Genomic DNA, 24,890 nt, shown 5'->3' on the forward strand with positions numbered 1-24,890 from the left:
TCTTTAGCCATATGTAGGGGCAACAGCATCCCCAAAAATAGGTGAATATTTTTTCTTCCCATCATCCTCAACAATTTTCATTATATCACAAACTAATTTTTTAGGATAACCCCTTTCTAAAACCAACACACAATTTTTCACATTCCTTAGTAAACTTACACTAGTCAGAAACTAATCTCAATAGTTTAACAAACTGGCCCTTAAAATTCTTTTTCTGCCACAGAGGATGGTAGAAGAGAAGAAGATAGAAGTGTAGATAGCAGTTAGAAAAGGTGGGTTTACAAAAGATCGTAGATTCATAAGATTGACACTCATTGTTCTTACAAACGGTAATATCTAAACATGCAATACTACACCAATCAATAAGGTAAGTGCATTTCAAAAATGATGTACTGTTGTTAATATAACAGATAAATTCACTAAATAAATCAACAATACTTTACCACAGGATCAAAATATCATCCAAAAATCTTAAATATTATGGCATATGCTTCCACTGTTTAGATGTTACAATATACTGCTTTCCTCAGAAACCAAAGTACAACATTGGCAAAGACAGGAGCTGATGCTGCACCCATGGCCACACCTCTAATTTGCTTAAAGTACTCATGACTGAAGAACACAATATTGTTAAGCAGAACAACTTCCGTAAATTCAAGTATTATATTTATATTGAAATTACTCAAAGCTGACCTGATCATCAGGGCTTCCCTAAATGTAACTCATGGTATCATCAAAAAAAAGATCCTGAACGTCAATAGTAACAAATAAAACCTGTTCTATTAACCTAAAATTAGAAATTTTCCTCAAACATTCCCAGGAGTCCTTTAGAATATAATGTTTATTCTCAAAAATATCTTTTAGCCTATGGTCCACCCAATTGGCTAATGGCTCCATCTTTGTTCGACCAGTTGGAACTATAGGTTTGACGGGTGGATTCACTACATCTTTATGGGTCTTAGGGATACCAAAAATGTCAGGTATCACAGGATGTCTACCTTCAAATATTTAATGGTATTGCTATCGAACCCACATTCCAAAAACACCACTTCCAACCATAAATCAATCTTGTAATAGGTAATGCTAATCTGATTTAAAGTGGATGGCTCAAAAAATTCATTATCATATAGATATGGGTGGATCTTGGCCACATATAAGGTTGTATTATCCATAATAATATCCCCTCCCTCTTTATCAGGCTTCATTATGCGATATTTGGATCGCTGGATAATTCAAATACCATATGTTTCCACCTACTTAAATTAAAAATACATTTATTTTTTGTCTATTTTTTGTTTTTGGTCCGGATTTCTAATATCAGACACATACAATCTTTCAAATAATTATAAAGTAGATGGGTAAAGGTGGACTAAATGTACTTCTGATAAGTGTATTCTGTCGCCCAGATCTATCTCACAAACTGAGTAAGAAGTTAAACTTACTCAAAAAAGCATAATATCTGTCAGTGAATCTACATTATTAAAATTCTTAACATGAATGAAGGTAAAATCTTTCTTAAAAATATTAACTAATTCAATGGTAGTAGGAATCTGGCTACAACTGTAAATCCTAAAACCATCAACTTGACATAAAACATTAGAATTAAACATATTTGATGTAACATCATCCTCTGGTCCTATTGCAGCCTCTCCCAGAGCCATAGTACCAACAGGTGAATTAAAAACCGCCTTAATAAATAACAAGAATCAAAACTAGTCAAAAGATCACCTATTGCAGGTAAAGGAACTAAATCAAACTGCATTGTGGCACCAATATTACGGACAAAGTTCAATGTCTCCTCTTCCCCTTCCTTCCTTTGCTTGCCAATTCTGTTGCTGAACTAGAGAACATGGAGATTCCATTCCCCCCTTGTTTCTCTATTTTATAAGTGTGGAAGATCTTCTGGGAACTGTGGGTGAAACTCAGGGGGTGTATATTCTAACAAAGCATCATCAGAGTATTTCCCTGGGGCCCTAAAACAAGCACCATACCTGAAAGTGTCGTGACTGGGCCCAAAATGACCCTTGGGGTCAGGATATGCCTCTCTCCTATCATAAGCAATTTTGTTCCTAGTAAACCTTTTATTTTTCCTCAAACAATAAATGTCGCTGCTTATCTACTTTATTAAAAATTTTAAAAAATTGTGCTGAAAATTGATCAAATGATAAATCTGTACATATCTCATTATATAATCGGTTAATATCAACTTCCAGATTAGTTAAAATACAAACATTTTTTATAATGAGACTAATTACAACCAAACACGATCAAAAAATTCCAACAATTTATTATGAAAAGCACAGCCCAGCGGAACACCACTGGGATATTTCCACAACCTGACACCTTTAGGCACTCTTTTACAATTCAAGGGAATGTGAAGGATTGCGTGGTATGTTTTTAGAAAAGGGCTATCCTTAAAAAAAAAAAAAAAAGTTTGTGATATGATAAACATTGTTAAGGAAGATAGGAAGAACAAATTCTATTTTGAGGGATGCTGTTACCCCAATACATATGACTTTTACAATATGCAGATGATTCAACCCTTATTACCACTGCCCACAGCATCCCAGAACTCCTTGCTCATACTCGAGACGCGTTCACCTTCATCTAAACCTGGCTTACCAATAATCAACTATTATTAAATCTGAAAAAAAAAAAAACAAAGCTCCTACTTATCTTTGCTAAAACACTGACACATCATAAACCCACCTTCTCCATTACCTCACTTAACAATACTATCATCACACCTGAACCCTATACTAAATTGCTTGGTGTTATTTGACATTCATAACAACCACTGTATATAAAAAAAAAACGAAAACTTAGTATCCTGTACCGTAATGATAAACTACTCTCCCCCTCCACCAAACCCTCCCTCGCCATGTCTCTTCTCTTACCCTGTCTTCTGTATGCATCTCCAGTCCTCAACTAACCTTCAGTCATCTCTCCTCGCCAAACTAGAACAAACTTACTACAAAACTGCTAGGTTTGCCTCCAATCCCACCACTGTCCCGCTCTTAAGTCTTTACTATGGCCTAAATTCCAAAAACAACTTCTTCCACAACTGCATATTACACATACTATAACTCAACTTCCTGTCCCTCCATCACTAAAATTTTATCACTCTATAATCCCCAATGTCAACTTCACTCATCTGACAAACATCTACTAGACATCTACAAACCAATAAAAATATAGGAAAGTCCCTATATAAATTCTCTCTCGCTCATAACTGGAACTCCCTTCCCTTTAATATAAGAAATATTCCCCATAAAGCCCAATTCAAACTCGAGCTTAAAAACTACCTACTAAAGACCTGGTCCTGTCCTTGTCAAACTCCTGCCTGATATCCTGCTGTTCTCTTCCTAATCTCCACTGCCTTACTCTAACCATATTTCTTACCTTCTATCAGTCTTTCAAAATGCTTACTACTGTATACCTACACCATATTCATGTAAATACCACTACACATGGAGTTTATTGCTGCTACTTGTAAAAATTTTTGCATACAGAATATATTGCTGTTTCAGTACCATCACTCTGCTACTAGAACACAACTGTATAAATAGTGCAGTTTATTTTGGATGTATAACATCTTGATACTATATTATTGTAAGGATCTAATTTTGTAATTTTTGTATTTTTTTTTTACTTGTATATGGAGCTTTTCAACTCGGGTCTCGACTGAAAATGGGCCCTTTGCTCAGTTGGACTAACCCGGTGAACAAATAACAATAAATAAATAAATAAGTAAATAAAAATAAATAAATATAATGACAATGGACTTGTGAAGGCTCTGGTCCTCTCTTTTACCAACAAGAGTGAACAGTTAAAAAAGGTACATTATTAGGAACTGGAATTTAAAGATTGGGGAGGGGTGCGTTGGGTACCCCAAGGTTTGTTTATAAAAGTGTAAACATAATTAAAAATATCATCGAAAGGCCACCTAAGTAACACCAACAATATGGTATGGTGAAATTACATGCTCTCACTGTCGTTACATTTATGACAGTTCCAATATCACAGTTAAAACATATCTAAGGAGCATTAAAAATAATTGTAAATGTAATGGCAGATCAGCAGGGGTAGTATTTATTGTCTTATGTATTTCCTGTGATAATTTTTATGTTGGCAAGACAGAGACACAGCTAAGAACTACAATTTATGAGCACAACAATGCTATAAAAACTAAGGATAGTAGTAATGCATTATCCAAGCATTTTATGCTCTGTAAAATTAAAAAAAAAATGTTACTCTATGTATTGAAGAAAATCCCTAAATCTGTGAGGGGTTGGTAGTAGGGTGCAATGACTGAAGCTACAGAATTTTATTGGTAATTTAAATTAAATGTGGCAGACCCTCTTGGCTTAATGATACGACCCCACTCAATGGAATTTTACAAATGAGATCCATGGACATTTGATTTTATTTTAAAAGAAGTTTTTTTTAATGTAATTTTATGACTATTTAGTATTTGTGAATTTATAACGAATATTTTTACTAACTTAAATACTTCAACACAATACAGTTTGGTTGTGTTTTAACATGTGATCATTTAATGTTTATCTTAACAGACTGGACTTTTTTTGGTTTTGTTATCTGAAGGCCTTACTTTTGGGATGAAAGTGATCATGTTTAACTAAATTCCTTCTCTGTGTGACATCGATATACAAAGAAATGTGGACAAGCTTAGCAGCATTCTGGTAATCCATTCTCCCACTTAACACACATTTCGTCCTGTGGCACATTCACATGACTAATTTTTTATTTTTTATTTATTTTTGCATCTACCTTCTAGCTAGTGGATGTTTTTAAGTGCACTTAAATTTAACGTTACTGCATCTCTGTGTTGCTTTGTACACCTCTCTGAGCTTCCCACTGATCAGGGACAACAGTTTACTTTCATTTATGTTTGTAGAGTTAAGTTGTACAAACTGAGCTACTTCATTCTTGTCAGCACAAGTCTACGTACAATTAACTGTTTCTTGACTTGTGAAGTTGCACTTTAATTGACTCTCAGGCTGAAATGTTCTGATATTTCAATTTCAAGTCAAACAGGAAACTGTTAACCTTTTGTTGAATACAATGTCAGTTTGAGTTTAGTTTTTCTTTTAACTTTCATTGACAAATCAATTAGTTGTCTTCTCTTTGGATCTGTAATATCACTGACTGACTTTGGCATTTCACTAATCCCACTTGTACAGAAAGTTCAAAGAGCCTAATCAACCATTACTGCCATGCATTTGTTGAAGGCCAGTCGACAAATTTGTAAATCTCTATCATATTGTTGTGTTCAGACATCATTGGTTCCACTCCAGTTATGAACTTTTTCATAAGGCAGTATGCTCTGCCTTAACATTTCTACACTTTACTTTGTCTTGTAAGGTTTAATGATGTTCAGACAGTTCAAATTTTCTGAAATGATATCCATTGTTTTTTTTTTGTTGTTTTTTTTTTAGCAACTACTGGTTTCTTTACTGAAGTTCTGCTCTCAGCATTATACATCTCAGTTTGATTAGGACCACCAAATTTGCATAACTGGACTGTAAATTCATATGCTCCTGCCCACTACAGATATTCAAATACTGCACCAGACTTAGGCCCACACACCTTTATTCTGGTTGACTCATTGCTGCACATCAGCAGAATTTTTATTAACTTCCATTAACAGTAGCAGAAGTTTTGCTTATTACTTTCCATACAAAGAACTATATAATAGTTAACCTATCATTTTCTGTACATTACAATCTATACATACTTTCTGCACCTATAAAGCAGTGAACCCTGTTTTCACAACAAGTTTTTTTTTTTGTTTTAGCTGTTTTGCCTCACAGATCAATAAACCCTCTCTTTCCTGTTAGGAAATTTTAATTTTAAAACATTTTTAATTCAACAATGATCCCCCCTTTTCTCTCTGGTGTTACTTAAAAAAAATACCTTCTTGCTTTACTCAGTAACAAATCCCTTTCATCCTGCCAGAGAGGGTACTTCTGCTCTGCTCTGCTATGTTCATTCTGCTTGTTCACCTTATTGAACATGACCACAAACTTTTTCAGTTTTACATACATTAGATGGCATGTTTTTCTCATCTTTTATTTAATTTGTTTTATACTGTTTAGTCCTTTGCCTCACTGGCCTGGTTTGTGGATGAAAATAATTCATGAACCAGTTCACTTAACTGGTTAACAAAGCAAATAAGCCTTTTAGAATCAAAACCCTTTTGCTGTATTCAGCAAAGATCTCCTTTTTCTCACCAGTGGTTTTAATCTTTCAAAACATCCTTTTCTCGCTTTATTTCATCAACTCCCTTGTTTGCCATAGGGAGTAATATTTTACAGAGATAAATAATCTTTTAGAATCAGCATCTTTCTGACAGCAATTAGCCCTCTTTACATCTTACATCCACTACAGTTTCACAAAATCCAGCAATTAAGGGCATGCTAATTTTCATACTATGACCATACAACACACTAGTTTGATGGAAAATGTCCACAGTCATGCATTTACTACTCCAATCAATTAGACTGGATTAAGTGCCAATCAAAGCCAAATAAGTGAGTCAAATGTGAATCGCATATCCACATGCGTAAAGGGTTTAACTTGGAAAGAGAACCTAGGAGACCAACCTCTGCATGCAGCCCCCCAAATTAACTTGGCAGTCCCATAAATCACTCCACCAACAACAATGTATGTAGAGATCTGGAAATTAAGGTCTCTAGACCATGGCCTTCTGACTCATCTGCCGACAATGGGTGCGGCCGTGATGATGAAGCCAAGCTGTTAGAGCCTATGCTCCCCATCAGGCCCCCTTGAAATCTAGCATTCAAAGTTTGCCCCTTGGCCACAAGAGGATGACCTATCACTCCACCACCCCTAGCATATCCGGCAAGAGACATTATAAGCCCTCAACTCTTCAATGCAGGTCGGGTGACATCACCCCAATATCTGCATTTTGCAGCACCAATCCCTACCAGTGTTTTCACCCACTATCCGACAGATCCATTTTGAAGGATTCTAATCTTCTATACTGCTTGTCATTTTGGCTCCTACCAGATCTGTCTTCTGGATAATAATATACCATATTAACTGAATTCTGCCTCATCTGCAGAAAGTGCTCACTCTCTACTTTAAGGGATAGCAATGGGCTGTAAGTGAAATTCTTCCTCAAATGCAGCCCAATAACATAATTTCTTAGCATGCCATGACAGCTGCACTTTATAACCCCTTCCCAGACAAGAGACCCAATTTATCTTCTTCCTTGAATCTTGAGTTGTTTCTCATCATTATGAAAAGCTCTGAGCTGCATGACAAACATGAATGACCAAGAAACCCAACCTCCAGTGGCCACCTTTTTTTAAACACCCCGTATTAAAATCACTTAAGACATAGGCACACATACATAATAGAAAAGAAAACAAATCATATTGATACCTTCCATTTACACATATTATACAGGTTTTCTTTTTTTTTTTTAATGACAAATGGCTTTCAGTCCAACATTACAAAAATCACTCACTTCCTACCTTCATTAAACCTCACTTCTCCTCCTGAACATTATTCTAAATATCGATGGTCAGAAGTGTTCAGACTGGCAGCAAAGATGTTCTGAAGATGGTATTCCTGAACATCACCTTTCTGCCTTATGCTGAGGGTCGTAAGGGTGATATTCAGCGTACCTTAAAGCAATAGTAGCCTTTGGCAGACTGGCCAGATGTCAGGTTTCCAGGGCAGGGAATCCCATAAGTGAAGAATACTGCCACAGCGAATGCATGGACATCTATTGTTATGGTAAGATTTTATACAACTGTACTTTACAGCTACTTGCTCCCCCAAAATTTCTGAAGAGTGCTCTGTAGGAAAATTTTTAAATCTGCCAACACACTACACTCCCAAAAACATGTTCCCAGTCACCTTGTTCTTACCAATCACCTTAGGTTGGATTGTTGTAATACTATGCAATTTTAACTGAAGTTTAATGGAATTTTAGCCTACTAATTAGTTTTAATTGTTTAACTGATTTATGGGGAGGGATACAAAAAGGGTGAGTTAGTAATGATCATTGTTCTGAGGAAGTCCAATAGTAAGTGGATGAAAGTGCTTAACCTGTGAATTGTGAATAAAGAAGTTTGCAACAGTCTTAGTGTTCAGGGTGCCTTCATATTTGTGAGTGCAGTTGTCTCTTTGGTTATCCAGTTTGAGTGTGGAGAGGCCCTTTGGAGCATGGAGACTGTAAGGACTAACAGCGAAATTGTGGAACTACTTCAACAAATGAATCGACAACTGGCAGAGCATACTGCTCACATTAAGGCTCTGCCAAACAGAATGAGAGGACTGGTAATTTATTTGGCAGTTTGGTTATACCTTTAACTCAACCTACACAACAGTCCCCAAGTAACTCAAACCAATGTTCTCAGGTACAGGCTATTGGTACTTTAAATGCTTCAGTAGATAACATAGGAAAAGGGTCCCATGAAGTGGTTGGGGGCCAGGGAACTGTGATAAATATAGCAGGAGACTGAAGAAGTAACAAATTTGACTTTCATATGAGTTCTGCAAGTGGGGCTAGCCAGAAGATTGGTGGGCAGTAGTCCTTAATGGCTAGGATAAAATCATTTGAAAAAAGACTTTTTAGTTTGAACAAACTGCAGATTCAGAATGGGTATTTGGAAAGGAACATCGACTTGGGACAAGTGCCAAGGGGTCTGTATTTCTGGAAGTATCCTAAGGGCTCAGAGAGCAATGAGGAGATGCTGGATGAAGTCCATCAGCTGTTCAATAGAAGTGGTATAGATTTGATTCTTGGCAATTCTTAGAACATTTGAATGGAGTTACTATTACTGAGAGTACATATTTAGTTACTACAGACGTATGTACCATTCTCAATAACACCCCACGACACTGGGATAGAATGGCTGGGGATGCAATTGGGGAGGACCAACCTTTTTGATCAGGATGAAGTTAATGCCCTCACTACACTAATGGAGGTGGTGTTAAACAACAATTTTCTACACTTCGAGGGACAATATTTTAAAGTGACTGGTGTAGCTATGGGGGTGGCTTGCGCCCCCATATACGCAAACTTAGTTATGTCTTACTGGGAACAAGAACATATTTTCCCCAGTGAATTTTGGGCTTACATAAGGCATTACACCAGATTCCTGGATGATATTTTTATTGTGTGGGAAGGAAATGAAAACACACAAATACTTTTTGCAGTACAATAACCACAGAGTTGACTTTTTCAAATTCACCCATGAGTACAGCAGGGTCAACATTTTGTACCTGGATGTTAGCCTAACTATTGACAATAGGAGTAACATCTTGAAATCCAACATCTTCAGAAAGCCCACATTTTCCAATTCTTATCTAGAATTTGGTGGTTGGCACTCCTATCATCAGAAAAAATCCATTGTCAATCCATTGTAAAAGGACAATATGTAAGGGCTGCCAGAATGATATTAGTGGAGCATGATTTTTTACTGGAACTTGAGTATATGACAAGGTTATTTACCAAAAGGGGTTACCCAGAGGGTCTTTGTAAAATTTTGGCAGAGGAGGTCAGACACAAAAGAACTGAGGGTATTTATAGGGCCATTTTGAGCAGGAATGTGGACCATGATAATGGCAATGGTTTTATCATGCCACATAACAACCAGGTAGGTACAAGAAGGAAAATGGGGAATGATTTGTTGTTTATCACCACTTTTAATCAAGATGCTATATGGGTAGTTTGTATCATCCTAATAAACTGGAGGATGTTGGTGGCTGATGGTTCCCTTATAGATAAGGTAGGGGGACCACCCAAGAATTGTATATAGAAGAGACAGATGTTTCAAAGATATTTTGAAAATAGGGGCTCATATTGATTCATATTTAAGCAGTAGAATGCCTGGTAATTTTAAAAGTGGTATATGCAATGTATGTGCATATATCTGTAAGACAGGTGGTACTGCATTTATTAATGGGAAAAAGTTCTACTTCCATGGCCACTTCAATTGTAATAGCAAAAATTTAATTTATATGGCTAAGTGTCAGCACTGCCCTGCCTTTTATGTTGGCAAGACCAGCAGGCAATTTAAGGACAGAATTAGGGAGCACAATGCTGACATCAAAAATATGAATTCAACAAATGCCCTAGCTAGACATATAATGCAAAATCCAAGCCACAAGTTTAAAATTGTGGCATTACAACAGTTGGTGAAGGATAGGCAGGGCAGGGTGATTGACCTGGATTTAGATGTATGTGAACTAAGGTGTCAACTGAGAATGGATGCCACCTTTTTTTTCCTGGCATTAATGACAGTGTCAGTATTGCAGCCATACTAAAAATTAAACACATTTTAGATTAACCTACATAATACCAGTGTATGTAGCATTCATTTATTCAATTTGGATAACTTGGCAACAATTTTTGATGCTGTTTAGTATTTTAATTTCAGAATGAGGTTGTGTTCTGAATTTTAAATAGGTATTGCATGTGTTTAACAAATAGGTGGGGTTGTTGTAATACTATGCAATTTTAACTGAAGTTTAATGGAATTTTAAACTACTAATTAGTTTTAATTGTTTAATTGATTTATGGGGAGGGATATAAAAAGGTTGAGTTAGTAATGATCCTTGTTCTGAGGAAGTTCAATAGCAATTGGATGAAAGAGCTTAACCTGTGGACTGTGAATTGTGAATAAAGATGTTTGCAACAGTCTCGGTGTCCAGGGTGCCTTCATATTTGCGAGTGCAGTTATTATTTAATATTTTATATGTCCTATTAACTACCCCCTTTTAACAAAAGCTTCTGTTACAGATATGACAAAAACTCTAACCAGTGCAAGTCCTTCAGTTACGACTCCCCTATTCACACTTGTCAACGATAGGGACACATTTTACAAATCGTTCTTATAAACTTAGAAAATTGCTAGAATAACCAGTTTTGTATTAGCATGCATTTTCGGAAGGGTATAAAGTCTGCAACTCAAATGCCTGTCATTAGTAACTTCAGTCCTCCATGATTTGACAGAAAGCATTTTAATATTTTACTGTCATTAATCTTTTATACATTTTATTTTACTGCATTGGTCAGTCTTTCTATTTTTTGCTACTTTGATATTTATTTTGAACAAAAAATACAAGGCAAAAATCTGGACATTCTGCAAATGTCTGAAAAGTAGAGAGGTCTGCCACTAATCCATTCCATTTGCCTATACTCCGATATCAATCCTTTGTAGGGAAAGCAGTCTCTAACCTGCAGTTCAAACTTTTTCTTAGTCTTACCCCACTATTACCTTTTATCTCTAGTTATTTGCTCCCAATACCTTGGTTCCTTTGCCACTTGTATCCAGTAACCTAGACTCTCTCTTGCCTATTTTCTGTATCCCTACTTGCAGTCATCCCTATTGACAAAATCTCCTTTCTCCATTTCTGTGTTAGCTTAGTTCTTGACAATGTTTTCTACAACTTCATGAAGATAACATTCTGTATGGTGATGTTTATTCTCCTTAAGGATCTACATCAAAACACCAGTTTCTCCTTACTTCTTGAAACCGCCTCCACTTCATAATTATCCCTTTCCACTTTGAATTATAACCATCTGCTTGTGTTATGTTTATGAACTTTAACTGTGTAGCTCTAAAATATCCCTTTGAATCAGGTAATCCTAAATCACCTTGTTCTCAACTTATTCAACTTAAGTTATGCTCTCTTTCCCTCCCAGAAAAATTCCTTCAACTCTGTTATTGTCCACAAATTTCCTCTGGTTGATAAGAATATACCTGACCTGCATATAAAACTAAATGGACTAAAACATTTTTACTGCTTGTATTTTACTACCCATAAACAAGAGCTTCCAGCTTCTCATGTTTTGTATTAAACTTTTGATGTGAAGTTGCTCAATCTCGCCGTTCATTCTTACACATGGGTTCGGAGGTGATCCCTTGGCTTTGAGTCGGGAACTTTCACAAGCTCAAGGTTTTAGAGTAGCTCGAGGCCAAGTCCCTATCCCATGATGCTCTCTGTCTCACCTCAGATCTAGTTTGCCACTGCAACAAATCAGAGGTCATGAGAGAGCTAGGGCCAGTATTTCTAACTGTTATTGGATACTTAACTTTAGATACTTTGTGTTTCTTGGCTAGTTAGCCTTAGCTTTTTGTTCAGGCTCTGTCATTACTGTTTTTTGACTTTATAGAGCGGCTGCTCTTAGGCCTTTCCTGGCCGCAATTTAGTTTTCTTCCCCTACCCTGTTTTAAAAAAACAAGTTTAGAAAAATTTAAAGCTTTATAGTTAACAGTTTGACTAGATAATATTATCTGTTGTAGTTTTTCTGTGTGTGTGTGTGTGTGTGTGTGTGTGTGTGTGTGTGTGTGTGTGTGCGTGCGTGTGTGTGTGCGTGTGTGTGTGTGTGTGCGTGTGTGTGTGTGTGTGTGTGTGTGTGTGTGTGTGTGTGTGTGTGTGTGCGCGCGTGTGTTGTTAGTTATTCCACTATTAGATTGGTCTCTTATCTAGAGTGGTTTGTGTTTAGACAGTTATATAGATTTTGACAGACTGAGATATATACTGTTTGTCTTCTAATACGGCTGATCATAAAGAAAGAGAAAAACAAAAGTCTGGATTTAAGAAATGCCCCAAGTGTGGGCAGAAATTGTCTATAACTGATTTGCATGTCACTTGTGTGTACTGTTTGGGGGCAGTCCATCTCCAGGAGGACTGCTCTATTTGTCATTCCTTTAGCAGCAGGGTATTGCTGGAACGCAGGAGAAAACTGGTAAAAAAACTGGTAGACAGTGGTTTGCTAAAACCAGACTTACAGGAGTTGTGACAAGGATGACCAGACTTCAAAATCATTGAAGGGATCGAAATCTTCGAAAGCTTCTTCAGAGACGAAGTATTCGGCTCAGAGCCATGCTGAGAAGGTGCGGCTGCCGGTTCCACAGTCCTAGGAACCGAGCACCGAGCTTGTATTTCGGAGCCGGTCTCCGGTATTGGAGCCAGTCTCCGAAACTTTGAAATCACCCATTTTGCAGTCGGTGGCTTCATTGATCCCTTCGACTCGTTCTTTGAGGAGCCTCTCCGATATGGACCGAGTGGTGCAGAGGCTTCTTGAGAATCTGGCACTAGCCAAATAATTATCGGCTTTGGCCCAACCGGTTTCGAAACCGAAGACTCTTTTACCTACTGTGACTACTCCTCCTCTGAGCCAAGCCAGGCCTTCGGAGCTGGGGGAGGTGGAACTGATGATTGTGGAACCTTCGGAGCAGAGGCCTGTTCCAGTGCCATCGGCTCCGTCAACTCAGACTACTTCGGTGCCGTTTGAGGAGTCTGGCAGCCAACACTCTCTGGTCAGCTCTCCGGAGGAGAGTCGAACCGATAGGTCAGTTCTGACCCTTCCGCTCGGAACTTCGGCACGAATGAGCTTGGCTACTTGCTCTGGGTCAGAGCCCACTGTGTCAGTGCCGGGGAGGATGCCATCTTCTTTGGAACCGGCTACTTCCTCGCATAAGAGCAGTGGAGCCTTCAATGACATGAGGAGAGTTATGTCTTCCAAGACTCCTATGTCATCAGGGCCTTCCTCCTCCTCCCTGAAAGTGCCACTTTCTACCTCTACATCACTGGTCCCAGTAAAGCGTTGAGACCCAGAGCCTCAGGTAGCCCCACTGAGTGACCCATGTTCTACTGAGACCTCACCAGAAGCTCCCACTGATGAGGTTCCTAGGAAGAAGCTTTGCAAGAGGAGGCATTTAGACTCCCCACAGGAGTCCGTTACATCAGACACCGATTTAGAGGAGTCAGAAGGGTCCCCACGGTCTTCCTCGGAGGATATCTCCTTTGCTGATATCCTTGAAGTCCTGAAACAGAGGGGTGACTATCAGTCCATTAGCCCTACTGATGATGAGCCGGTGTTTCTGAAGGCCTTTGGGTCTCAACCCTCCATCTCCTGGGTGACTCCACTCTTCGATGAACTAATGGAGTTGGTTGCTCAAAGGGCGTGGGAGTCCCCTGATACTGTGGAACCTGTCCCTTGGAGGCCCAACAAGTTTATTACATCGCCTCAAGACAAACTGTTCCTTACCAAGGGAGTGCTGGTTGATGCTATGGTGGTGGCGGCCACCAAGAAAGAGATATCTGAAACCTCTTCTACTGTCCATCCTCCTAACAGAGATTCCAGGATTATGGACAGGTATGGGAAATGCATTTTTAGTTCAGCGACTTTTGCCATGCGATGGCTCAACTATTTGACACATTCCACCCGTCTTCAAAGAGATCTACAAGAGCTTGGAGATACTCTACAGGGTAGTACAACTGAAGGCGTTCCTGATAAGGTGACATCCCAGCTCAATACCCTTAATTCCATAGTTAACTCATTCATGCGGCTCATTTCTTATGCAGCCAATGGTTCGAGTTCGGCAGCGGGTTCAGCAATAGCTCTTCGGAGACATTCCTGGATGCTCTTATGCTCCTTTGGGAAGCCTTCAAGTATTCCTTCGTTAATACCCCATTTGATAGCTCGTCCCTTTTCAGGCCTAAAGTCAAGGAGACCCTCTCTAGGTGTGAACAAGATGGAAAGACCATCTGCCATAGGAGTCCATTTTTTCACCCCTACTATAGACCTTACCCCAAAGGGCAAAGGGAGGAAAAATGTGGTTCCGGAAGTCCCAAGGAGCTTTTCAGAACACACGTAGTGAACCCCCCTCCAGGGGCAGAGGAGAGGGTAATAATGGAAGACGCCACCCAGGCGGCAGAGGTGGTACGCAAAACCAGGGCAACAGGGATCAGTTCTTTGGCAAGCCCTACCAGTTCTCCTGAAAGGAGGCCCGACTGTCCTACTCTGGAGGCAGTCGGGGTCGCTTGTCTTTGCATCCAGATGCCTGGCTAGAAATTACAAAAGATTCTTGGGTACAAAGAATTGTTACCAGAGGTTATGTCATTCCATTCTTAGAACACCCCCCCCCCCGTATGTAGGAAAATCCCAGACGTTCCACCCAGTCTCAGGGATCAAGCAGCCATAGAAATTCAAAGGCTGCAGGAAGAATCTCATCCAGCCAGTCTCAGCAGACCAAATAGGATCCGCAACCTACTCCAGATTCTTTTTAGTTCCAAAGAAAACAGGGGACTGGAGGCCCATCTTGGACCTCAGCAGACTCAACACCTTTGTAAAGAAGGAGAAGTACTGGATGGTCATGCTTCAATCGATTCTTCCGTTTCTAGGAACGGGCGACTGGATGTGCTCTATAGATCTCAAGTATGCATACTATCACATCAAAATGGCCAGACAATCCAGAGATCACTTGCGTTTCCAGCTGGGAGCCAGTCACTATCAGTTCCGAGCACTGCCCTTTGGTCTCACGACAGCCCCCAGAGTGTTTACCAAATGCATGGCAGTGGTTACGGCTCACCTGAGGCATCTAGGATTCTGAGTGTTTCTGTATCAGGAAGACTGGCTGCTCACCGCCACCTCCAGGCATCAACTACTTCAATCCAGGGATCACACTCTCAATCTGTGCTCTCAGTTAGGAGTAACTATAAATTTTGACAAGTCTGCGTTGTCACCATCTCAGCATATCTCCTTTACCGGAGCAGACAGACACCACCACCGCCATGGTAAAATTGCCACTGGACAGAATAGTCACTCTTTGACAACAGGTATCAGACATTCTGACAAGCAAAAAAGTACCAGCCTCTCAAGTGTTGAAACTACTAGGTACTATGGCAGCAATGCTCATAGCAGTTCCTCTGGGGTGTATGCACATGAGAATACTTCAATGGTTACTCTTCACCCAGTGGTCTTACCAACAACTTCCAATGTCATTCTTGATAATGATTACAGACTCATGCAGAAAGGATCTTCAATGGTGGTTGACCAACCTTCACTAACAGTAGGTCGCCCAATTTTTCTTCCCCCACCATCAGCCACGGTGACCACGGACGCTTCTCTGATAGGGTGGGGGGGCTTTTTCATGGAAGAATGGCCCAAGACACCTGGTCAGAGAGAGCCATAGTTGCACAACAATGTTCTGGAGATGAAAGCGGTACTTTTAGTGTTGCAGTATTTCCACAACTCTCTACCTCTAGGGACAATTGCGATCCAGATCTACAACATGTCAGTGGTCTGGTATATCAACAAGCAAGGGGGAACCAAGTCTTACCCCTTATGTCAAGAGACCCTGAGAGTTTGGCAGTGGGCTGTATCCACCAGGTGCTTTCTGATAGCAACAGACATTCCAGGGAAATCCAACGTGACCACGGACAAACTGAGCAGAGCCATTCTGATGCCGCACGAGTGGTCCCTCAAAGACGAAGTTGTGGAGATGAATTTCCACAGATGGGGCCAGCCTTGCTGTGACCTGTTTGTATCCCCTATGAATGCCAAATGCAGAAGCTACTTTGCCCTGAATCCCCCACCAGGGGAAAACCCAAGGGATTCGCTCGTACACGATTGGCCCCTGGGACTCCTATATGCTTTTCCACCAATTCCCCTGATTCTAAAATTCTTGCAGAAAGCCAAAGCCCTGGGGAGGACTGTAATTCTAATAGCCCTGGTTTGGCCTCGACAGATTTGGTTCCCAATCCTTCGACTCTACATAGTAGAGGGACCTTGGATTCTGGACCCAGTTCCAGATCTGCTGACACATTCGTCAGGGACTCTTCATCCTTCTCTTCATTCCCTCAGATTGACAGCTTGGCTGGTCCAATTTCCAACTTAGCCAGGTCACACAATTTTTCCTCAGAGGTACAGCATATTCTTATATCCTCTCATAAAGTTTCCACCAAAAAGTTGTATGCCAGCAAATGGAAGCGATTTGCTTTCTGGGCTTCGCAAAATAATACTGATCCGTACTTCACCTCAATTGCTAGCATTTTAGAGTTCCTGATTAAGCTTTTTAATGAAGGTGCTGCAGCTGCCACCATATGAGTTCAAATGGCTGTAATTTCAAATTTTCACCTCGGATCAGAAGGTTCTAACCTAATGTCTCACAAATTATGTAGAACCTTCTTAAAAAGTACCATACAACTTAGACCGCCAGTTAGACAACCTTTTACTCCCTGGAACCTGAATTTTGTGTTATCACGGATTATTCTTCCTCCTTTTAAGCCTGCACCATCCTGCCAACTAAAATTTCTGTCTTGGAAAACTATCTTCTTGGTAGCCATTACATCAGCACGTAGAGTGTCCGAACTTCAGGCCCTATCTATCAAACCCCCATATTTGACTTTTCACCCTGACAGAGTGTCGCTGAGGACTAACCCTTCCTTCCTTCCAAAGGTATGTTCGGAGGCTAATCTGAAGCAAACTATTGAACTCCCAACTTTCTTCAGTAACCATTCTAACAAGTTGGAGTATATGTTGCATAAACTTGCTGTTCACAGGCAATTAAGATTCCATTTGGACAGAACAAAAGAATTTAGAAAATCAGAACATGTTTCTCATGCTGACACCAAGAAAGGACTACCAGTATCAAAAGTTACTCTTTGCAAATGGTTGACTGATTGCATAAAATTCACATATTCATAGGTTCATATGTTAGCAATGAAATCCATCCCTTAGGTTCATAGATTAGTACTAGGCTAACTGCCCTTGCGAGCCAATCATCCCTTGTGAGACTCAAACCCTGCACCTTGTGTTTGTAAGGCAAACACCTTAAGCATTAGGCCACCCTCCCAACCCAATTTTATAGACTAACTGCCCTCATGGGGCATTTTAAGCCTAGCCAGTTATGCCATGCGAGAACCAAACCCTGCCCCTTGTGTTTCAAAGGCAAGCACCTTAACCATCACACCAACCTCCCAACCCAAATTCAACCCTGTGAATCAACCATTAGGACATAGCGTGAAAGCACATTCCACTAGGGCTGTTTCTACTTCTTCAGCTTATACGGCTAGGCTGCCTTTGGACACTATATGTGCAGCTGCCACTTGGTCTAAGCCTCATACCTTCATCACACGTTACAAAGTACATAGGGCCTCCAGGGACAGGGCTTCCTTTGGTTCCACTGTTCTCAGGAATATACTCCCGTGAGCCATCCAGGATGAATGGTGCTTGGGACGCTACCCATGTGCAAGAATGAATGGTGAGATTGAACAACTTCACATAAAGAAGTTATGTACTTACCATAACGTTCCATGTGAGTTGTTCATCTCGCCTTCATTCTTACATTCTCACCCGCTTTCCCCCTCCAGGCATCTCGAAGAACGAGTAACAGTTTTTGCGGTCTGGTGGGTCTTGTTCTACGGTTTCTTACTCCGGCTGGAGTACTGTTTATGTGTTTATTATGTTATATATGTTGGGATCAGCAAACTAGATCTGAGTTGAGACAGAGAGCATCATGGGATAGTGACTTGACCTAGAGCTACTCTAAAACCTCAAACTTGTGAAAGCGGCCGACTCGGAGCCAAGGGATCGGCTCCAAACCCATGTGCAAGAATGAAGGCGAGATGAACAACTCATATGGAACGTTATGATAAGTACATAACTTCTTTTTTAGTCTCTTTAGACATGTCCTAACTGCCATAAGCCACTGTCCATTTCTTAGCTATGAGAGATACCATCCATTAGAACCACTGCAACCTCACATACCTTCTACATGCAAGCAATCACCACCAGCCTAAATGTCAAATTTCCCTTGGATTTACATATACAGCACTGTCCCAGTTCTAAATGAATACACTGCCATCTTTCTACTTACTAACCTCAGATTTTTTAGTATTTGTTCAGCAGTTTCCTGAAATGGAACACACAAAGGTGAACACTTTTTCTGGTATTAAAATGGAGCCTCTTGACTCAGCTACATGATTCTAAATTTCTCAATCTAACCTATGTTCCAGTTAGTACCTAGCAGACCCTTGCATTTCTACCACACCACTTTTCATTGTTGAAATGCATTACTTTTCCTACCATGGATTCCAATGTCATCTGTGTCCAACATAAAAAAAATCACTGAGGCCTCATATAAACTGAGGCCTGTCACACTTGCTTTGCTGCAGTCTCTCTCTGATATACAACGGGCCCCAAAGGATATGCAGCACAGAATAACCATAGCTTACACTGTGAATTCCATGCTCCTTACAATTCCCTGCAAGAAGCATGCACAATGGTTTGGTCCCACTGGCAAGTGCCCATCCTCTCATCTTGGTTCCATTCTTGATCAACTCTGACATTTTTCTAACAGCAAATGCTTGTGCTGTTGTCTTGCCCCCATGGGTCATCTGGTACCATCTAATTGCTGCAACATGCAGCCCTGATCATCCGTTTCTCTCCTTCTCTCTCTCAGGCTAAAATAAGACATAACACGTGCCACTAGTATGGGTCATACCATGTACCAACCCTTGTTACCCCCTGAAAATTGCGTAGTGCAGTTTCTCTATCATGCCCTTGTTCTTAGGTGCCACACCTTCTTTGTCATGCCCCAAATCAATTTACCATCACATCACAGAGCTGGTTAAGAATTCCACATGACCTAAACTGTCTTGATTTTGCAAATGGTGCCAATCTTCTGAATTTGTAGCACTGACAGTGAAAGCCTGAATTAGTAATGGCATTACTCACACCTTTAATAAACTGTAGTCTGAATTATGGTGTATGCAGCTCAGTAGGGACTACCCTTATTAGTCACCCTGTCTTTTCTGCCCTTCCCAACATCTTATGAACTGGTGTGACAACACCCATATACTGTTTGTCCTCCTAAAAGAAGGAAGCTTATTCTGTAGCTCCCAGTTTTCCCAACATTTACTACTAATTCTAGTGGGAAGAATTCCAACTTCCTGACAGATTTCATACAATTCAATAAATTATTCTGTTTTCTACCACGCTGAACGCTTGAAATTCTTTTGCATATTTCTACAAGCTATTGTTCGGTGGAGGTGTTTCCTGGAAGTTTGTAAAGATTTATATGGTGCTGGAAGTGAAAAAACTTTATATGGTGATAGAAGTGAATTGAGATTTCGTTTGTATTACGCAGCTGAACTCGCACACTAAATAGTGTTGTTTGCTGGCAGTGGCAACACTCGAGACTTTATGGACACTGAATACCCAGATTCCTGCTTTTACGTACCACAATTTTGCCTTTGAAGATTTCATACAATGCCCATCTCTACAAACAGTACAGTTGTGTACATTTACCATAAATGTAGATGTTAGAGTGTATTCACTGTTGCAGTCATTACATTTGGGTTATCCTGCTGGCAGGTTGCCCTCAGTCGGCCTGAATTCCAAAGTCTCGGGTCCAGCGTCGGTTGCTGTCGCCTCTTCCCTGACATCAGGGGTATAAAAGATGCAGCCGACGCCATTTTATTTAGTTTTTCTTGCCCCAGATGTCAGGTGCCCCCAAAAGGGTAGGCTAAAATTAGGTAAATAAAACATACATGCACCAAAATAATTTTTAACTTCCTCTATAAGCAAATACATCATCTAGGTTTTATAGATTAGAGAAGTAAAGATAAGTTCCAGCAAAAATAAGGGGTATGGTGGGTGGGTAACTTGGACTGCAACAGTGAATACACTCGAACATCTACATTTATGGTAAGTGTACACAACTGTACTATGTTCTTCATGTTTCACTGTTGCAGTCATTACATTTGGGTTGAGTCCCAAAGCTATGGTTGGGGGGCTGGAGCTAAACAGCATTAGGAGCGGCTATGAGGCCCTGCAGAACTGCAGTGGCAAAGCCTGCCCTGGATTTAAAGTAAAGAGGCAGATTGTAATGTTTTGTAAAGGTATGCACTGAACTCCAAGTAGCAGCCTCCAAAATGTCTTTGGCTGGTACTCCCCTGAGAAAGGCTGCTGAAGTGGCTGCAGCTCTGGTTGAATGTGGCCTAATGCCCTTAGGCACTGGTTTGCCATGTTGTGAGTAGCAGAAACGAATGCAGTGACCTATCCACTTTGAAATAGTCTGCTTGGAGATGGCCTTTCCTTGTGATGCCGTGGCATATGCCACTAGTAATTGCTCTGTCTTTCTGAAAACTTTAGTTTTGTCCACGTAGAATCTAAGTTGTCTGTGTACGTCCAAAGAATGCAGAATTTTCTCCCCCTTGTTCTGTGGATTTGCATAAAAAGTTGGCAAATTAATTGTTTGGTTAAGGGCTACACTGGATACCACCTTAGGCATAAAAGTAGAGTTTGTTCTCAGAGAGACCCTGTCTGGATAGAAAATGATAAAGGGTTCCACAGCCATGAGAGCCTATAGCTCTGAAACTCGTCTTGCAGAAGTTATTGCTAGGAGCAGAGCTGTTTTCCAAGATAAGAACTTTATGTCCGCAGTAGCAGCTGGCTCAAAAGGAGGCAAGGTAAGTTTTTCCAAGACATAATTGAGGTCTCATGCAGGTGTTGGTGTTCTCCTTGGAGGCCTTAAGTTTTTGGCTCCTCTGAGGTACTGCCTTAATAAAGGATGAGAAAAGAGTGGTGGCTCTGTATTGTAATGAACCAAAATGGCAGAGGCATGGATTTTAATTGATGAAAAAGATAGGCCTTTGTCCAGCATCTCAGTTAAATATTGCAAAATCTGAGGAATATTTGGGACAGCTGTATCAGCTCCTTGAGCTTGGTTCCAAGCGCAAAATCTCTTCCATTTCCCAGCATAGGATTTTCTAGTACTATGCCTTCTGGCTTCTAAAATGACATCCATCACAGCTTTACTGAGAGGTGTGGTTTGTATGTCTACATTATCCGCCATGCTGCCAGGTTTAGATTCCTGAGTTGGCTGTGCAGAATCTGATTATTTTTTTGGGACAGTAGATGAAGTATCTGAAGTAAGATCCAGGCTGGGCATTGGGACAAGTTCCTTAGGATCGGGTACCAGTACTAGCGCGGCCAGTCTGGGGCAATCAGAATCATTTTTGGTCTCTCCTGCCTGACCTTTAGGAGTAATTTGGGGAGGAGAGGCAGTGGAGGAAAGGCATATACTGATAGGTTTGTCCAGTTAAAAAATAAGGTGTCCACTTTCCAAGCTTGTCTGTGATAAGTCCTTGTGCAGAATCTTCTTAGTTGATTGTTTTGAGGGGAGGCAAATAGATCTATGTCCGGGCGTCCCCATTCTATTGTTATCATGCTGAAGACTTGTGGATCCAGGTGCCACTCGTGGGGATCCATGAGGTTTCTGCTTAGTTCGTTTGCCAAAGTATTTTCCTTTCCTGGCAGGAATTGTGCCTGCAGATGAACTTGGTAAGTCAATGTTGTGTCCCATAAAGTCATGGCTAGCCTGCATAGGGGGTAAGAATGAGTTCCACCCTGCTTGTTTATGTACTACATGACTGTGGTGTCGTCTGTCTTTATCAGTAGTTGTCCCGGATGAAGTAGGTACTTGAAGGCTGTCAGGGAATTTTGAACAGCTAGCATCCCTTTTTGACTGATATGTAGATGCTTTTCGTTTGTGGAACAGGTGCCCTGAATGCCTCTTCCTGCCATGTGTGCCCCCCAGGCATAATCTGATGCATCTGTCGTTAGGCTCTGCCTGGCTGGGGGTAGTGTGAAAGGCTGCCCCTTGTTTTGGTGACAAGCCTTTGCCCACCATCGAAATTCCTGTTGCAGGCAGGGTATTAGAATAATCATTGTTTCCAGACTGTGGCAATGTTGTGCCCAGACACTTTTTAGGTACCACTGAATTTTCCTCATATGCAGCCTTGCATATGGAATTAGTACAATGTAGGATGCCATGAAGCCCAAAGCCTGCAGAATTTTTCTTGCAGATAACTGGGCCTTTGTTGCCATTTCCTTGAAATAGGTAGTCAGTTGCCTTTGTTTGTCTGGAGTGAGATAAGCCATCTGGGCAGTTGTATTTAAGCTTGCACCCAGAAATATTATCTCTTGAGAGGGTACTAGTTTTGATTTCTTTCTATTGACTATGTACCCTAGGCATGTTAAAAGTCTTATCACAAAAGTCAGACGCTGTAGTAGAATGTCCTTGTTCTCTGCTTGTATGAGGCAGTTGTCCAAATAAGGATATATTTGTATTCCTCTTTATCTGCAGTAAGCAATTACTAGTGCCAGGCACTTCGTGAAGACCCTGGGCACAGCAGATAAGCCAAAGGGCAGTGCAGAGAATTGGTAATGCTTTGAGCTGGCCTTGAATCTGAGGCATCTTCTGCATGATTGTCTGATTGGGACATGCAGGTATGTCTCTTTTAGGTCTAAAGTCACAAGCCAAGCCTTGCTGCCCAGCATGGGCAGTAGCTGCTGTAAGGTCAACATCTTGAATTTTGGTATATCCAGGAAAGTGTTTAGAATAGATAGGTCCAGTATTGGTCGCCATGCTTTGTCCTTTCTGGGTACCAAAAACAGTCTTGAGTAAAATCCTTGTCTCTGCTCTTGCTGTGGCACTTGTTGAATTGCCCTCATGTCCGTGAGAGCAGCCACTTGTTTCTGAGCCTCTGCCCATTGATTTTTTGGCAGGTCTGGCCAACCGTTTGCTCTTGGCAGGGTATGGAAATGAAACTTGTAGCCTTGTGACACTATGTCTAGAACCCATTTATCCTGGGTTATAATGTGCCAATTTTGAGAAAAAAGTGCTAGTTTTCCCCCTAAGGGTGCTGCCAGAACATAAGTGCTTGGTGCAGGCAAGGGGAAGTCATTGGGACTGTTTCCTGTATGTCTGTGATTTGTCTTCTCCACCTTTGGTGGTACAGGCACTCCACTGCTTAAACCTGTGGGAACCTTGCGGCTGTGATCTGCCCCTTTGACTACTGTCTGAGACTGGAAAGGACCAATTCTTTGTAGGCCAGTGTCTGCTAAATCTAGGTGGCTGTACCTGTAAGAAATCCTTGACCTTTTGCATAGATTTAGCTTTGTCCTCCATTTTCTTTAACACCTCTTCTGCCTTAACACCAAACAAGGTCTCATGCTGTAAAGGAGCATGTAATAATTTTGCTTTAACATGGTTAGGCAGATTTTGTTCCTTTAACCAAGCATGCCTCCTAATGACAGAACCCATAACAGCGGCCCTCCAGGATGCCTCCAGAGAATCGAACCCACACTGCAAAGTATGCTTTCCAACTTGTTCAGCTGCATGCAATAAATCCTGCATTTCTTTGTTTTCTGCACATTCAGAATTAGCCATCATTTTCTGTTTAAGCAGTGTCATGATATATTGCTGATATTTGAGCATATGAAACTGGCAATTTAAAGCCCTTATAGCCAAAGTAGCAGATGTGTAAATCTTTTTTCCCCATCTATCCAGTGCCCTAGAATCCCTGTCAGAGGGGGTAGGGTTTTTTGCAGTAGAAGCCTTGACCCCTTTCGGACCCTGTGAAATAGTTTCTAGGTCAGCAGTAGGGTTTTTGAAAAGGAATTTATGAGTCAAGTCAGGGACCCTGCAGTATCTGTCTGGCTTAACAGGAGCTGGAGGTAAAGAGTCAGGGGTTAGACTAGACTCGAGAACACAATCTACAATGTCTAGAGGCCTGTGTTGAGGTAGTAAAAGGAAGTCTCTGAGCCTTTTCTTAGATTGTGAAAAATCTTGGCTCTTCCAGTGGAAGTGCTCCCTCATGGTATGCAAGATTTCCCCAAAAGAGTAGTCCTCAGGTGGAGAAGCTGAAGGAATTGACTCTTCAGCATCAGAATCCTCATGGGGGGAAGAGAATATTCCTGATCAGAAGAGGAATCAGAAGAAATGGAAACCTGATCTGAAGATTCATAGTCTGTCTCTTGCCTAGGCCTCTTATCAGGAGGGGGATGGGAACCCCTGATCAAGGTAATTAAGTCTTTGGCCATTTTGAGCATCTTTTTTTTTGGGCATGGAGGCCTGTCCTTGTGGCTGGTGAACTTGTTTCTTTGCCTTTAAAGGTGTTTTAGCCTTTGTCTTGATGTCGGTTTAATATATAATTGTTTGGGTCTGAATACACCCTCAGAAGGCGATCCCTGCTCAGCGGCTCCGGACACATCTGAGGGAATTATCTCCGAGGCTCCAATACCTTGA

At 40.8% G+C, this 24,890-nt stretch overlaps 1 protein-coding gene across 1 annotated transcript in view; it reads right to left on the reverse strand.

The window, feature by feature from the left end:
• Positions 1-24,890, reverse strand: part of BMP2K (BMP2 inducible kinase) — a gene marked incomplete in the record, with an annotated part of 1,991,334 nt that overhangs the window by 598,828 nt on the left and 1,367,616 nt on the right.

Source organism: Protopterus annectens, chromosome 2.part0, assembly GCF_019279795.1.
Source record: "Protopterus annectens isolate FY-2018-M chromosome 2.part0, PAN1.0, whole genome shotgun sequence".
NCBI classification, from domain to species: Eukaryota; Metazoa; Chordata; order Ceratodontiformes; family Protopteridae; genus Protopterus; species Protopterus annectens.